This window comes from Protopterus annectens, chromosome 5.part1 (assembly GCF_019279795.1).
Source record: "Protopterus annectens isolate FY-2018-M chromosome 5.part1, PAN1.0, whole genome shotgun sequence".
NCBI lineage: Eukaryota > Metazoa > Chordata > Ceratodontiformes > Protopteridae > Protopterus > Protopterus annectens.
The window spans coordinates 31,319,249-31,338,853 of NC_056736.1; positions in this window are offsets into that span (position 1 = coordinate 31,319,249).

Below are 19,605 nucleotides of genomic sequence, written 5' to 3' on the forward strand. Positions count from 1 at the left end.
TACTGTTTGACCTTTAATTCTGCATTTAGTTTTTAGCCTGCTAAACTGGTGTTGAGGTACTGATCACGACAGAGCATACATGTTAGTTACTGTTTCATCATTTCTTTAATCAAGATATCAAACATTAAATATGACAAAAAATATATATAATACAGCAACTAACCCATAGCAGGACAGGATGAAAACTGATAAATGGGATAGAAATGATCAGCTTATTTATATTAGTAATTGTAGTCTTGATGTGGTGGGGCTGCGGTAGCATTGTCGCCTCACAGTAAGACGTTGTCCTGTTTGATTCTCAGCTAGAGAGTCTTCTGTGTGGAGACATGCATGAATGGTTGAAGGTTGTGCATCAGGGCTGGTAACTCGGCACATAAAAATCTACTGCCAATCATTAAAAACCCGAAAGACACAACAAGTCTTGATGTAATAGTACAAAGAAAATTTCTCAGTTTCTTCTTAGCCCCCTAATTACTGCAACCAATTGACTTACTATAGATGAGAGGGCTTCAGGAGTTACAGTTATCATAACTGGAGTATGGAGGTGGAATGTTTTGTAGTCTTGATGAAGCATCTGCATTTAAAAATGCTGAATGCAGTTTCCATCATTTATAATCAAATCTCTGTTTTTTAAATATTAGATACTCAAGCAAATATCTTAAATCATCTTTGACTAATTTCTAACTCATAAAGCTTTTTAAATAAAATTCAGTTTGGTTATTAGAGCAGAGAATTAAAACATATCTATATTTAGTCTAATGGAGATTCATCTTAATTTCTATACCTAATGGAGGTTCATCTTAATTTCTACACCTAAACTTGAAAAATATCGCTGCACCAGTTACATAACTTTTAAGCAGAAGCCTAGCTTTAGGGATAGTAATCATTAATTGAAAATCTATTAATATTTTAGCCCCTTATCCATTTATAAAGTATTATTAGTTGACATACTATGGATTTTTATAATAGTATCCATTGCCTGACCAGTTACTGAGAGCTTAGAAAGACAGCACAAGAGTAGAACCTAATCTGGCTTCACTAAAATATACTATTGTCAGATACTCGACATATCTGTAGACAATCATGTGGAGTAAATAAATTACACTTTAGTGTCACTGAAAACATCTGGAGGAAATAAATGCCTTATCACATCTGCTCTCTATATTGTACTAGCCATGCCATTTGACATTACACACAGCCAACTTTATGTAGATTACTTAAAAGTTTATGTCATCAGTGGAAGCACCCTCTCTGGTTCCAGAAGTATATGACAAAACATAACTTCCAGTCAACATAAAATATGGATGTAGCTCTATTTAAATCCTTTGTATTATAGTCTTGCACTAAGTCCAAGACCAGCACCACATTTGTTTACCATATTGCTCTCATTCAATACTTAAACAACTAAAGCATAGATAGATGGATAGATAGACAGATAGATATCAGAAAAGTGTTCTACAACATAGTTTTCTGTGTTATGGTTCATTATATGACTTGCAATAAAGAAAGTTTAAATAAAACTGAGCTAGTATCCAGTTTAACACAGCTACTAGTGATTCAATGGACACAGTAATCAACAAGGTGCACCAAACAATAATGGCATGCATCCTGGCAGAGCATTTATATCATTTTCTGAGATTCACTTAGCTTTGTATTCATCAAAATAATATCTACCACTGTAACTAATCATAAAAGTGTCCAGCTATTTTTGTAGACTTAGAAATACTTCTCTGATGAAAGCAAGTTATTATTACTGGTATTGATTCATTGCTATCTTCATATAAGACTTTGTATTCATAACACTTGTTGTTGACATGCTTGTCTACTGCTGTGTATATATATGACTAGGCTGAAACTGAAATAAGTCCATCTGAATCAATGTTCTACACTGGTTACCAAACTGAATAAACATATAAAGTCAGGCAAAAGTTAATGAAAATTACAATGTTGTACCAGAAATAAGCAATCTGAATTATTTGCAATAATAGTCATCCAATATGATAGGATTCTAGAACTGTAAACTAAAAATCTCACCACGGAAAAGAAACAAAGTAGTTTACTATGAAAAATACATAGAATATAAGAAAATAACCTAATCGATCAGCTCGTTTATTTCCTACCATCTGGGGTGAGAGTCAGCTGAGAGTGGACGTCATTTAGAAAGCCATCAGAGATTGATTAGGATTTTTTGTTAAGTCCTACCCTCATACACACAGACACACACACACACACACACACACACACACACACACACACACACACACACACACACACACACACACACACACACACACACACACGCATGCACACACACACACACACACACACACACACACACACACACACACACACACACACACACACACACACACACAGTGATGGTTCATGAATGTGGTTTGCAATTTGTATCAACTTCTTCAAAAATTACAAGTGTTTAAGTTCTGCAGGACTGCCACAGAAACTCACATGAGGCATTGCATAGTTGTCTCTGCAGTCCCAACAATGGTAGTCAACCCATGCACATACATTCCATAGCATGATTCTCCCCTTCTCCTTGTTGTACGGGTACAACCATTCCCCTGCCTGTGCTGTTATGCTCCTAGAGTCTCTATAGGAAATTGGATCACCTCGGCCATTGCCAGGGCCTTTTCACTGTATAACACCAGTGATGGCCAACATCATCAGCAATTTTTAAGGTCTGTGTGCTTTGGCATACTTGTGGAATGGATATAAAGTAGTTCTTCAGGAAAAAAAAATATGTGCGCACACACACACACACACACATACATATATATATATATATATATATATATATATATATATATATATATATATATATATACAGATACTTAGTAGTGAAATCCATTGCTTTTATTATGTGCTTCCATCTGCCTGTTAGCCATCAATCCACATCCAATGGAATCCCGTTCTTTCCCTAGATCTGTACAGAGTGTTTATCATTCAGAAAAACACTAAGGAGATGGATGCTCTTACTAGTATCCCGCTAACAACAGATTTTATATGAAGGTCATAACCCCTAATCACTGTAGGGAGTAGCTGTTCCCCTCTATCTGTTTGCACTTGTTAATTCACTTGGCCAACAAGGGCTACAATCAAAACTCTGGATGTACATGCCCTTGGGGTACCTACACTGTCTCCTGCTATTTGGACACTATTCCTGCACTCCACTTTTGCCTAGGAGGGAGCAGTGTCCTGAGAAAGGTAGGACCTAACCCTTCCACCCAAGAAGTACATGCTTGTTCTCTCAAACTATGGTATCAGTGGCACAATCCTCTAATAAATCTCAGATTTCTTGGGTAGTGGATAGGGTCTAGCCCTGTATTTAATTTGTGGGGTTAAATGTGGTGCTTTATGCCATAATGTATTACATTTCTTAGCAATTATATCAGTGATTCCATGAAATGCATGTTTCAGTTATACTGTACAAATATCACTTCTGTCTTTATTACTCATAGTATGTTAGTGTGGACGCTGCGAAACCACATTGTTTGCTGAATTCTCTATAAAATATTGATTTTCCTTAGCAAAACATCACCCAGAAATAGATTTCCTTTGTAATTAGTATAAGTTTTCAATATAATTGTAATTCCACCCTATTTCAGAAATCATGAAGCCCAGCTCATCACTCGTCACTGCACTTGTTTTCTATGATTGTAGCACAAGATACCAGTGAAAAGTCCCCCACAATTAACTGTTCACTCTGCAGTGACACACTGTGAATCCTGTAGTTCTAGTGGTGTAATTAAATGATACAGAATCAGCAAAGACACTTCACATTCATAACGTTTCACTTTTCTTTGTCACTCTTAAGGTATTTTGCACTTACATAACAAGTTAAGAGGAACTGTTTGTAAGATGCTGTATTATTGATAGCTCTTAGATGCACTTGGGGAAAAAAAAATCTATAAATATCTCTTCCATCAATAAATTGAGGTATGAATATGTATTTCATGTCACTTCTAAAAAAGTAGTTCACTACAGATGTGTTACGTTCATAGTTAAAATCCCCTCTCTGCATATAAGCAGAGCTACATTCATACATACTTCCTACACAACACACACACATCTGTAAGACTGATAAGAACATCAAATTTTATTTCTCTGGACTCACATTAAATAGGTACTTCGAACAATCGTTTTATTGAAGTTTTTCCCAGGGAAAAAAACAGTGGGCATCATCAGGGAATTGGCCTTAGCCCCACTGCAGTGCGATCTTGGAGTTGGTATATTTAGTTAAGGGGGTGTGGAGGGCAGATCACCCCACATTGGGGGGTGTAGGGGGCACAGCCCCCTACCAATGCGGGTTTTAAGTAGTGCTGTTTTTGTTGTGGTCACTTGGTTAGCCAAGTGGTTATTTGCCCTGGGAAAGTATTTCATTTAAGTGATCATTTGACAGACTAAGTTTCGTTTAATTGGGTTAGACTAAGGGGTGTTTGTAGAATAATGAGTTTGATTAATTGATATAGACCTGCAACTCAAGTAATGCGTAGCTTTGACAGTGATCAAAATGTTTGAAACTCTGCTGAGGTAAGCACAGAACTAAAATAATGTCACAAATTTACACAAACTATAATTTAGGAGCATTTGCTTGTACACAAAACTCAATCAATAAATAATAATTTTGTTATATGTAGAAAGACCCAAGGAAATATATAACTCTGTATATTAAAAAGTGAAACTGCAACATGAAGCATAATTCCTAATTATTAAATTAGTTTTGTTTCTTATTCTCAGAAAAGTAAATGGCAAATGCATTTTCAGATTAGTACAGACTGCTTTGATATAATTAAGGGAAATAGCTTTGTTATAATTGTTCTTCTGGCGCAGACCATTATTTGTCTATGGTAGTGTATGAAAAATTATGTAGTAGCATTCATTCAGTATGACAAAATTAATAACCTGCATACCTTGAGAGCAGTCAGCAATGTAATGCCATCAACTTTGTTTAATGTGTTTGATTTCTCATTGTTTAATTTACAGTTGCAGTGAGAGATGATGTAGAGATGTGCAGATGGCAAACAATACATCTGCATCCCTCTCAACATCTCCAACTCAGAAAACAAGCTTTGAGTCCCAGTACAAAAAAAGCAGATAATTCTGCAGTGCGAGAGTTGAAGACGGCAAAAAAGTGGATTGCGTGAATGTAACTTCTTTCTTAAATACATGGCTCTGTGATATGCTGTTTTATGACAAACTCCAAATACCAAAGTAAAACATTCAAAACACTTGCTTCTTGCTGTGTTCATAATTTCATTTTATCATTAAAGAATGATGTCTTGCTTAATAGAATATGAAAATGCACAACCAAATATTTAAAATAAGATTTTGTTGGATGAATGCTTACCAGATTTGAAATATACTATGGCCTAATTTAAAACTGATTTACAGTATTACACACATGCATACACAGTTTGAATAAAAAATATATTTTACACCTAGGTCCCTAGCCACATTCTGAAAAAAAAGAAGCAGCAACTTAACAGATTTATTACACCTGTAATCCAGTGGATAAAAGTAATGTGTGACATGCTCAGAAAACTAGTGTTGTATAGTGCCCTAGAATTATGCCAGAGAGAATCCATTACTATCCTCACATGACACATTGAATGATGTATTCAGTAAATGGTATAATATAATGAAATATTGCAGGCCATATGGCCTTCATATCCAGACTCAGGCTTTGAAAATTTTTCTAATGATTTATAACTGTGTACTGTGCATCTGAGTGAGAGGTTGTGTGGAAGAAAAGAGACCACATGAATCAATGTTGCCCCTGAGACATTGAGCAGCAGCGTAGCAATCATGTAAACAGAACACTTAAATTACTTGTAGCTCCTCCAGGGAGGATATTATTTCATGGCATTATTTCTTAATTGACTCAAAGCTAAAATATACCTTTTGGGTGAAAGATATCACTTTGATGTTTGCTTCACTTCATCTTTAAAATCATTTTCTGTTTGAGTGTTCAACCTTCATTCCATGGACTATGATTTTGCAAAGCATTTTATCTTCTTTACTAGTGTTTCAATAAGAGTTCATGATTTGCTCATCGCATTCTTTCTTTAATGATTTATTTAAAAGTAGTCTATGCTTGCAGTACATCACAGAAACTCAGGTTGCATATTAATCTGTGAAACAGAAGCAATTCTAATAGTTGTATATGTGTATTTCTCCTTCGTATGTTTAGCATCTGCTGTAAAGTCTGTTTTAATCCTAAACAGTTAAATAGCTTCTGTAGCTACAGATAAAACTTTTTTTGCTAAGATACTAATGTGTAGAGATAAATAGAATTATATAAGAAAAGTCCAGATTTCCAAGGTAACCTTTCAGTTAATCAAGTTTTCTCAGGAATGAGATGTAATTTACACTTGATCTATTAAATGAACTCATGCAGTAAAAATATAATTCCTTTGCAGCATCTCAAGTGTTTGTGTTTGGTTTGTATACATTTCACATAGTAAGACTACAAAGTATATCTTATATTGATGGTTTAGTTGTGATATTTTTAAACAGATTGTACTGCTCAGATGATAATCTCTAGAATAATAAAGAGAACTAGTCAAGACATGCAAAAACTATGATAATCAGGATGATGCTCTGATTTTGTGCATGTATGAAAACCACAGTTGCTGACTTATATTCTCTCTGTATATATAGTGGCTAGGCATATTAATACTTTGTGTACATTTACATTGCATTAAAGATCAAAAGCATGCATGGTAAATAATATAGGTTTGTTCATCTGTGGAACATAATGCAATCTGATGCAATGATGGATACTGAGACCAAAGAAGCCAACTTGTGAAGGCATATATTACTGCAGTTCAGTTTAATACAGCTGCTGAGATCAGGATTAGGCAATAAAAAAAACAATATGAATAGATACATTGTTTCATAAGTAGAAGATAATCAGTGTGCTACAGGCAGCAGTCAGATGCAATGAGGGGCACTGAAACCACAAAAGCGAGCTTGTAAAGGCATAAAATATAGTTCAGTTCAATAAAACTGTTCATACATGAAACAGGCAGTAAACACAGCATAACTCAATTTTACAAAAAGGTACAGGATTAGAGTATGAAACGTGTATGTCATATGCCATACATTTACATAGATGAACAGTAAATGAAGGAATCAGATGCTACAGCCATCATTGCATATATATGTGCCAGGGCACCCATATAACATTACAAACATCACAACAGTCTACTGCTGTCCCAAGTGCATCTCTGCTCTTTGCAGGAAGCATGTGATTTACTTTTGAATACAGTTGCTTGCTTCACTACAGAGAAAAATTTATGAATATTAAACAAATAAGCCAAATACATACCCTAAGCAATGTTGTTAGTATACGTCAATATCCTTAACAAATGATTATATCTAATTTATGTCAATATTAGATTCTTGGAATAATAAAAACAAATACTTATATATTTACTCACTAGTACATCAGTTCATAATTTCTTCTGGAATTTCACATCTACTGTCCTACACAGGGTGTGGACAGAGAAGTTTCAATTCATATTTTGCAAGATATGTCATTTCCTACTCTGCAATTAAGATAGGCCCATTCAATCAAGCAGATTTGAAACAGTTCTGGGACTATGCAATGCTATCTGCTTTTAGCATTTTGTTAACACTCACCATTGAGTCTTGGCCTAAGCAGTCTGAAGTAGAACACCTGTATAAGGACTTGAAAACTTACATTTTCAACATACTCAAACATTTCTCTTTATAAAGTATATGGTACTCTTTATAGAATATGCAGGCAGATCTATTAATGCCTCACTGGAAATGTTTAAACATTACTCTGAAATTTCTGTTTTGCAGTTGAATAAATTTAAATTTCAGACTATTGCCTTTAATTCTGAACTCCAGAACATTTGAAGTCCCAGCTCTCTATAACCCATAAACCTTTGCCAATGCAATATCTATGAATTACAATAACCAACATTTATAGTTGTACAACTTAATTTAGATTCCATATTTTTATTGAGAATATAGGTTTATTTCTATTCACCTTCCAAACAATGATGTAGCACAGCTACTTTGAACAATGATCAGCAATCATTGGAATGACCATTCTTCAGAAAATAACTTTTGTTTATAAATTGCCTCAATAAAAATAGGCAAAATATTGTGAACGGTTTAATAAGTTTCTTTTGAAAGGTCTGTAGTAGCATTTAAGATAAGGTTAAGTCTTCAGCAATATATAAGAAATGCTACGAAAGTAGAAATCAGTTCTATAGATATATTGATATTTGGTAAATGCATTTATTTTCAGAACAGTTTTGTTTTCTTTAGACACATATTGTCACAGTACTTAGAAAGAGTGTTTTCTGTCTTATGAAGTGATATTGCATAAGACCCTAACAGAGTTCTTACATCAGCATTATCCTTAACAATATAACAACCATGGGTAAACACCTGTATTTATATTCAGATGCATTGTGAAGTAACTTTAAAAGCGTGTTCTTTTTATTCCCTGCCCCTTACCTCAGTAGACTTTGTTTTTTAATTCTGTTAATGCCAAAAAATCATGTGCCTAATATATATATATATATATATATATATATATATATATATATATATATATATATATATATATATATATATATATATGTAATTCACAAATGGAAAATGTGTTTTATATAGAATGCTATATAGAAAGGCATCATATAAACATAAAGTGAACACATTTTATAGGAGGGAAGATGGATTAATTAAAAGAAGTGATAGTCCAATACCTAAGTAAAGGGACCAACACAAAAGAACATCACTGTCAAAAAAGAATAAATGCTGTATTATGGAGAGTGGAAGTGACAGGTCAGTTTGCAATGGTGTTATAGCAGAACTCCTTTAATACAAAAAGAAAAAAAAAAGGAAGAAACGTCAGCATGGCAGCATCTACATGGCACAGTCCACAAACATCACAAAAACTGATGGGCCAAAAAAGAGCCATAAAGATGGCAGAGTGGACTATTAAGGAAAAGAAAGAAAGTATCAACACAGTAACTGGTACTGTTCATAGAAATTCATGTGATATAACTGAAGTATATAGGATATATTACTGTGCAGTAAATTAATAACAGATAAAGTCTTATCACAAAAACACAGAGCAGTAAGGGAAAGGAATGGGAGAAATCAGATGTTGTCAAGGAAGTATCGCACAGATAAAACTACAAAGCAGTTAAGACAAGAAGCTTCACTGTTAAAAGAGGATAGAAAAAGGAACAGATCAACAAAAATACTCAGAAAGATAGATATGACCAAAACAATGTGCAGTATGAGGACATAACAGGATCTAAAGTGCACAATTGCAGATAATAAACTACAAGTAGCACAGGCAGAAAAAAACTTAGAATATATGCAGACAAATATAAAGGAAGAATCCCAAATAAGGATTGATGACCCAAAAAACTTTTATAGAGAATTGGGAAAGAAGGCAAAAGGAATTGAAACATCAGCAAAAAAAAAGAAGGAATAGAAACATTTTGGAGAAGTATCTATGAAGATCCTATGGAACATAACAAGGATGATGAATGGATTGAAGATGTAAAAGTAATAATAAGTTCAAAGGTACAGGATATAAAATGGGATTAAGTAATAACCAGAGGAATTGAAACAAAGTTATGAAAAGCTCCTAAATGGAAAACCCCAGGCCCAGATTCAGTATCTAACTTCTGGCTAAAAGTATTAACATCTTTACATGAAGGTTTAGCCATAAGAAAAAAAAACTATTTATATGTGCACTCTGGTTAACAACAGGAAAAACAATATTCCTACTTAAAAGCGAACCTTCAAGCTATCCTAGAAAGTATAGACCAATTACTTGCCTTCCGATGAAGTATAAATTATACATTGGAAATGATGCTGACAGAGTTTGTAGTCATGTAGAAGAAAACTCAATCATGGCAATAGAACAAAAAAGTAACAAAAGAAAGTCAAATGGAACAAAAGATAGATTCTTCGCCTTTTACAGTTCTCCATTATGACTTTATTTAACAAGAAATTAAGTATGGCATGGATAGACTACAAAAAGCATTTGACAGTATCCCACATTTGTGAATAAAAGAGTGCTTAAAATTTATAAAATACACCCTATACTGATCAATTACATTACAGCGACCATGAAACAGTGGCAAACCACTTGGCAATTAAGCCATAATAAAAGACAAATTATTGTTCCAGGGATAAAAATTCAAAGGGGGGGTATTCCAGGGTGACTCTTTGTCACCACTGCTCTTTTGTCTTGCCTCTAACCCATTAAACTGTTTACTTAACAGATTAGGTCATGGCTACAATTTGGCTCCCAGAAAACAACAAAGCATAAAGACATCTCATCTTCTTTTTGTGGATGATTTAAAACTGTATCTTTGATCAGGTGAGGAGCTGCAAGCACAACTGCAAGTGGTCAAACCTTTTTCAGATGATATAAGAATGTCATTTGGTCTAGATAAATGTGCAAAAGCAATCTTTAAAACAGGAAAGCCACAGCACCAAGAACACATCAGCCTAGGACAGGAATGTGATGTAAAAGAACTTGAGTAAGACAGAGTGTATACATGTTTGGGAATTGATGAAGGATCGACAATAAAACATGAACAAATGTGAAAAAAACTTAGTAAGAAATATTTTTGAAGACTAAAATTAATACTGAAAACAGCACTGACATTTAGGAACAAAATCTAAGCTATAAACTGGTTTTCTTTTCCTGTCCTAACTTACAGTTTTCAAGTGACTGACTGGCCCCAAAATGTGTTGAATCAGTTTGACAGGAAAACAAGAAGGATGCTTCATGCTTATCAAATGATTTATAAACATCAGTGCTCACCAAGGCTATATATTCCCCATTCTGAATGAGGTATGGACCTCCTCAAAAGTGATTACATGTATAGATCTGCAATCATAGGACTGCATGCATATCTGCTGACCTCAGAAGACCCAAATGTAGTGAAAGTTTTAATACATAAGGATAATAATTCTAAGATGACTTCCCTGCTTAGTTTAGCAGAAGCATATTAGTGTCAAGTGGGAATGGAAATCAAACGAGAAGTAGATAAAAGTCAGGCAGCAAAAGAATATGCTAAAAAACAAAAGATAGAATATAAGGTGAAGGATCAGATGAGAAGGTAAAAAATCTGGAAAATGCATAAATATACTTCTAAGTATAGAAAACTCTTGGAATAACCTCATGTTGATCAGGCGCGAATGTACGAATGGTTAAGGAGAGGTGAATTTAAACCAAAAGATGAAAGGTGAAATGATGATTGGCAGCCCAAGATAGTGGATTACCTAAATGTTGGTTTAAAAAGTCCATTGAACATGTGGGAGATGCAGACAAATGTAATTTTATAAAACAGTATTGGAGTCACACATCTTGTTGCTGGTTGTGATATACTAATGGCAGAAGGACTGCATACCTAAAAGCTTAATAATGTGGCAATGGGGATTGTGCAAACATTATAATACTAAAGTAGCTGAAAAACATTGGAAACATTAGCCACAAAGAATTATATAAAATGATGAAGTGTATATCACATGGGATCACCAATTAAAGACAGTTAAAAAAATAGATGAGAAAAAAAAAAAAAAACAGAGATAGTAGTCCATGAAAAGAAGACAAAAGCAGCACTGATGACTGAAATTGCTACACCCAATGACTACAGTGTCTTATGTATGGGGGCACACATCATAAAATAACATGCTTTGCAAGCGGAAATAAGGGAAATCTGGAAGAAAGATACCCAGACAGTTCCAATGGTAGCAGGAGTAACAGGTCTTATAAAAAAGAATTTAGAATTGTAGATAGATATGTTACAGATACCTGTCACTCCATATGAATTGCAGAAGAAGTCAATACTGGGCACATTGTGGGTGCTGCAAAGTGTATTTCTGGCTAACATCAAAGACTGAAATAATACTGATTTCACAAAATTTAATTATACTTTCACTTAGGAATGGGGTCCATTCCCATCATTGTATTAGAATCCCAAAAGACTTGGAAAAGTAAAAAACACAGACAGTTCAGGCATGGTTGGTGATGAACTTAGCATAACTAATTTAAACTGATGCACTTTAACTGTAGCCACATCTAATAGGAAGATAATTACTGATAGCCCACAGGAAGCAGCCCTAACCCTGATCCTGGGTGACTTTAACTATCCAACCATAGACTGGAAGAATTAATTATGCCAAAATACAAATGCCCAGAGATTCCTTGATTTCATCAATGCAAATGCCTTAGACCAGTTGGTTGACACCCCCACAAGAGGTGAAAATATTTTGGACTTAGTATTAACCAACATGAGTAACCACTGCAGCATCCCTACAGTGTTATCATCCCTGGTAAAATCTGACCACAAAGCAGCCACTTTTGAAGTCACCATCTCCCCCGACCATCCCCTAGCTAGGGTCAAAGAAAAAATTTCTCCAAAGCTGATTACACCTTCCTGAGGGAAGGTAGAAACAGATTCCCTCCCCCTCCATAGGAACTGGCACATATTTCTAAAACCTACACCAAAGTACTATATAAACATTTATATAGCTGCATGGCATAATGAATACCAGACAGGATGAAATCCTCCTCCTCAAGGAAGAGTCAACCTGTCTGGTGGGAATCTACAATAAGTAAACTCTACAATAAAATAAAAGAAATGCTGTCCAGGACCAAGTAGAAGCAGGTGCCTAATTGGAAACAATCTCTCTTTAGCCTGAACAAGCAAATAAGAGCGCTAGTGAAATCCTCCAAAGCAAACTTCAAGTCCTAAATGGCCACATCTACTAAAGACAGTCATAAGGCCTTCTTCAGGTATGTCCGCAATCTCAAAGGAAGCACCCAGATCTGCTCAGACCTGGTAGTCAAGGACACCACATACACAAACACTGTAGATATAGCCAACCTGCTGGCAGACAGGTTCAGTGAAAACTTCACTCCTCTGTCCCCCATCAGTAAAAGAGGACATCCCCAATATCTGCCCCTTCCCCTTATCTCTAGGGAGCAAGTCATCAGTGCCCTCTCAAAGGCAACAAATACAGCCTCCATGGAACCCAATAACATCCCAGGCTGCATCCTACATGAACTCAGGCAGGAACTTGCAGCACCATTAGGCACCCTATTCAACCAAAGCCTGAGTACCGGCTTCATCCCAGCTGAGTGGAGGACAGCTACTGCCATCCCTTTGCACAAAGGTGGAGAGTCCACTGATCCAGATAGTTATAGACCCATCAGCCTAACTAGCCTGATCCGCAAGGCCATGGAGTGGATTATCATGGGCATTGGCAACCTCCAGACACTTGACCCACACAGTGTGGTTTTGTCAAAGTTGGTTATGCCTGTTAAATTTGGTTGACTTCTTTGAGACAATCACCAAGGCCATAGACGAGGGGAAGGTGGTGTTCACCGCCTACCTTGACCTGGCCAAAGCCTTTGATACTATTCCCCACACAGGTATAATAGATAAACTCTCTCTACTAGGCAGCAATCCATATGTTACCATAAGGGTAGCAAACTTGCTCACTTTTGGAACTCACCTTGTCAAAATAGGGGAAGTCACCTCAAGTAGTAGACCCGTAACAAGCGGTGTACCCCAGGGATTGGTCTTGGAGCCTCTGCTGTTTGGGATATACTTCTCGGAGTTGAAGACCAAATCTAGTGGGCTATGGTTGATCAGATTTGCAGATGACTGCAAACTGGGTGCTATCATCAGTTCCCCTACTGATGTGGACATCCTCCATGAGGGTCTCACCCAAACAAATGGCTGGTGCTAGAAACATGGCCTCAGACTGAATGCCAAAAACAAAATGCATCATCATCCCTTTTGGGGAAAGTGATGTCCTCACATATTATCACATTGACAATAAGGTACTAAGCACACAATCAGTCATGAGGGACTTGGGCACCCAGGTTGATAGCAAACTGACTTTTGATCACTATATTGCCACCATTGAAGGGAAAGCTTTCTACATGGCCCAACTCATTAGTAAGGGTATCTCATCCAGAGACAAGGTGATCATAAAATCTCTGTATTCTTCCATTATAAGACCCATTATTGAGTACAATGCCCCATTCGGCATGTACCTTACAAAGCAAATGCAGCAGCTGGAGAGTCCACAGAGGTTCCTCACCCAGAGAATCCAGGACCTCAAACATCTACCCTACACAGATAGGCTAAAAGCCCAGTCCCTCTACTCAGTCTCCTACAGACTCCTCAGTGGTGACCTCTGTCTGGCATACAAAGCAGTCTCAGACCCCACCCTGATGGGACTGCTGCATATCCGCAAGTCAAGCTCCACTCGAGTAACCCACACGTGCAACCTCAACCTGGTCTGTGGCTTCAACAGGTGTCTTTGGCAGTACAGATTTGTGTCCCGGAGACTCCCCTTTTTGTGGAATAGACTACCTCTCCACGTAAAGCAAAGTACCTCATTAAACCTTTTTAAGCGCAACCTGGATAACTGGATGGGGAACAGAGAATACACCCCTGGGATTTCACCTGTGTCCCTGCTGAACAATGGCATAGGGTGCTGACTTGTTGGAACATGGGATAAATTCTTGACTAGGCTTGTAAGGGCCTCAGGACCAATAGCCTAGTAAATTCCTATGATCCTATGAAAACTGAAACACCATGTCTGTTATTAATTTGAAACCCAAAGTTGTAAAATCCAATAGGTATAAAAATGAGGAATTCAGTTTAGCTTTTACCAGTTCTGCGGTAATCACTTGTTTTAATCAGGGACCATGTTTCTCGGACTTTAATGTTACATGTGTGTAATGCTTCTCTATGAATCTCAACCCAGTAACATGATGATCAAAAGATAAGGAATTATAAACAAGACTGCCTAGATTTCTTACAACAGTGTCTGATTGGAGAGATGTGTTCAACTGTATGGCATTGTAAATGCTTTATTTACCAGTATTAACTATACTACATTTTTCATATTTAATTTTCAGACCATAGCTTTTACAGTGATTGTTAACCTGGTCTAAACCATGGTGGAGCAATCATGAGTCAGCAGAAGACCAAATGACAAGTTCCAGTTTGCAATTGTCTGCAGACTCTGATAACCATAGACCAGGACTGCTGGACCCAGAAAGGAAAGGGGCAAATATTAACTTACCACTGGTAACTTTTTTGCTTTTAGAAGTGGTAGCTCCAACTCTAAATTTATTGTTTTTTGTCAGATGACCAGTTGGCTATCCAGCACACATCATTAGGACTTACAGTCAGATTTACATGATTTTCAATTATGACTGCATATGGAATAGTGTCAAAGGCCTTTTGCCAAAACCAGGTATGCCTTAGGTACTGTATAGCTACCATCCGCTATGCTTTTAATGAAGTTAAAGATGCAGGACCTTCCTTTGGTAAAGGCAAAAGTGATGATTTCTAGGGGCAAGCAGATTTTTGTGTACATTAATGAGAGTTGAAATAATACTTTCTTTAGCTTTGCATGAGGCATTGAAACTAAAGGGTCTATAGCTACCAGTGTCTGTTGTTGGTTTACCCATATGCAATGGCATTACAATAACTGTTTTTCAAGCCTCAGGAATGTAATGAATGCAGAGGCATAGCTGAAATAAGTCATGTAGGGGGTTCAGATATCCATATTTGACAATGATAATCAGGCAACCTGGCATGCTAGCTGGGCTCATGGGCAGCCTGACAAGTAGTGTTCAATAATAAATAAAGGGCATGGCTGTGACTGGGATAACTGTGGAAAAGCAATATATGTAGGTGAATTAAACAGTCTTCTAAATTTGTTAGTCAGGATATTACCTATTTCCTTTGGGTCAGAGTGGGCAGTATTATTGTCAACTATCTCATCCGAACACTGTTTGGTCTTATTTCTTTACTTTTTATCATAGTTAAAGAGAGATTTGTAGTTATTTATGGTTAGCTGGATATTTTAGGTTCATATCTAGTTTTGTGTCTCCTAATTACTCTATTAATGTCTTTACTGGCTTGCATACATCTCAGCCTGGAAACATCAAAAATTTGGACACGGCCCATGAAAAATAGGTACAAATCTACATGCTGGTTAACATAAAATTTGCATGCATAATTATGTAACCCCACCCACTCCAATGGAATTGTGGGATACCAACTTTTAAACGCAAACTGAAGAACAGACAACCAAAATAGTGCACCAGAGCCCCCCTGCAGCATTCCAATGTCCCGTTACCTGGCTATTTTACCTCATTTACCCCAAACATTAATGTGTGTATACTGCTTTACTTCTACAATGATTATTTGGATTATATTTTTACATTTTCATTTACAGCACAATGTACAAACACTGACAGACATCTGCTAAACAAAGCAATACTATCTCAGAATGAAAATAGACTTGGCATTACAACTTTTCTGCCTTTGAAACTCACATTCATTGAAACAGAACTGAAACACACACCACATCCAAAGAAAATGCATCTGGCCAGTGGTGGATAAAGATCACCTTTGGGCTGTTTTCAAATCATTTGCCCCTTGTACAAAAACAAGAAATATACATGGGTTCTTTGATACACCTTCCTGGCTTTATTAAATTATAGTCCTTGTATAATACAACACACTCGTTAGAGCGCATTTTAAATTTATTGTCTGAACATTTTTTCAGTAGGCAATGAAACAAAATGCATGAACTAATAATACCAAAACTGCCCAGTTCAGAACATTTCCATCATAGAGGTTGACTTCCACACCTACATAATATAAATATAAATCTATATGTCTAACACACACACACACACACACACACACACACACACACACACACACACACACACATACACACACACACACACACACACACACACACACAGACTTCTCTAGCTGCTTAAATAACAGACACAGCTTCCACAGACTTCTCTGGCTGCTTACATAACACACACAGCTTCCACGGACTTCTCTAGCTGCTTAAATAATACACACAGCTTCCACGGACTTCTCTAGCTGCTTAAATAGCACACACAGCTTTCATGGACTTCTCTAGCTGCTTAAATAACACACAAAGCTTTCATGGACTTCTCTAGCTGCTTGCATAACACCCACAGCTTTCAAGGACTTCTCTAGCTGCTTAAATAACACACACAGCTTCCACTGACTTCTCTAGCTGCTTAAATAACACACACAGCTTCCACGGACTTCTCTAGCTGCTTAAATAATACACACAGCTTCCACAGACTTCTCTAGCTGCTTAAATAAAGAAAGGGTGGAGTTGCACACATAGTTTATCTGCTAGACACACTCTGCTTCCACGGACTTGTCTAGTTGCTTAAATAAAGAAAAGAACAGACTTGCCCACACAGTTAGCTGCTAGCAACATACACACTCTGCTTCCACAGACTTCTCTAGCTGCTTAAATAAAGAAAGAACAGACTTGCACACACAGTTAGCTGCTAGCACGGACTTGCTTAAGAAAAGGTCTATGCACACACCTTGTAATCTCTGCTTCCACAGACTTCTCAGTGTTACTGCTGCTTAAAATAAATTGACTTGCCTTAAGTTCTTCCAGCATGTCCCTGCTACTGGCTCACAAATATAAATGCATCCCAGCTTAAGTTCTTCATGTCCCTGATAATGGCTCGCAAATACTAGAAACGCTCGCACTTAAGCTCAATTCCGACAGGCTGGCAGGCTAATGGCACTGATGTCATTGTGCACGTGATGACATCAGGTCAAAAGGCAAAAAAATTCAAAAAGAGAGCCGGGAAAATCAGAACTTAAGGGGTGCCAGTCAGGAATCATGGCACTCCATTATTTGGACCTCAAAACCGGTAAAAGCGAGAAATTTGGTATGGTTGAGAGGTATGCCAGCTTGCTTAAGTATGCTATTTGATAAGTAAAAAGAGATATCTTAAAGCATTAAGTATTTTCTATTTATTGTTCTATGAATTGTTTATACTAGTATTACACCAATTTCTGAATATATTTCATGCAGATATGGACTGCTTTATCAATACAGTTACTTCAAAGGGAGTAGAAGTTAGAGTCATAAGTAGCAGCTTTAGCACTGGGCTGCCATCAGACAAGGATTACAGCAGAATGGATTTAGGTAATCAAATAACTGAAGAAGGTTTGGTTTGAAGCTGCAGCTGCAATGGAGAGGGCCACGAAACAGGAGGCCCAAGTCAGTCACCTGGCGAGGTTGCAACGTGAAGCAGGTCAGTAATACTCATGCATTTACTGTCACAGGAAACAAAACTAAAAGTAGTAGCAAATTAATTGCCTGTATAAAAACTGTGTTGTTCAAGGTAAGTACTGCATACACTAGAGAATATGGCAGGAAGAGTCTCATATTGTTTGTATATCAATAAAAGTGTAATAGCCTAACAATAAAGGTCTAACTGCTGGACTGCATGTGTATACTCTGGTATTATATGGCAATGTAGATTTGCAATCATGTAATAGTACTGTTGTATTAAACACTGTTACCCACACCATGCACCATAAATTGAATGTGTAGTAATGCCTGTATATGACAGGTGTAATACCCAGAGGCCATGTAGCACAACTGAGAGACATATAGACAGTAAACAGGGAAAATGCAGATAACTAAATCCAAATAGCACATGAAACTAATATGTGAACTGTTGTTTTTTTAGCACACACAGCCATGGTTCTAATCCTGCCAATGGTAGTACTCTGCATACAGAATCATACCCCACAACTGTACAGATATATCCAGAATGTCTAGTAAAGTGGCCCACATCTGTTGCTTATCAACCTGTCCCCCTGGGAAATCAGTGGGATGATCCCAGATGTATAGGCAGCAAACAGGAAATACAACTGATTGACACACATCTATGAGAACAAAGCTGGCACACTAGCATGTCCCCAATACCGTATGAGACTAAGAAGCCACTTATGTCCCATTTACACCCCAACTTGTCAAGGTGTGGTCAGAGTGTGTACAGTAACAGAGTGAGATGTTTGCGCATAATAGTAATGTGGCATCTGGTTCTGTGTGTGTGAACATCCAGGTAGTGCTAATAAACATTTCTCCCACACATCTGTCAGATACCAACACTGTGCCCACAAATACAAGAAAGATACCCAGTACTGGTATTGTTTACATTGGTATTGTATGGCAGTGCAACTGACGCAGCAGATCTGAATAATGACGCATCACACATCACTGTCGCCCACACTGTCCTACAACATACAACTGTCTAGGAAATCTGTATAAGAGTGTCGTAATACAAGGTCAGAATGCAAAAGCACAGGGGATTAATAAGACAGAAAGCAGATAGAAGATATACAGCAGTAATTATATAGCAGACACAACTGTGATGTATGGTGTTTAAGTTGTAGCAGACACAGCCATGGTCTGAATCCTGGGAGTGGATGTAGGCTGCATACAGAATCATACCCCTTAACGGTACAGATGAGGCCAGAATGTCCAATATATGGGTCAATATCTGCTGCCTGTCACCCTGTCCCCCTGGTAAGTCTGTGGGATGATCCCAGATGTTTATCCAGCAAACAGGGAATACATGTGATTGTCAAACTCTTATGAGAACAAACCTGTCACTGTAGCAACCCCCGAAACTGTTAGTAGAGTTATATTTCATGTATGTCCTATCTA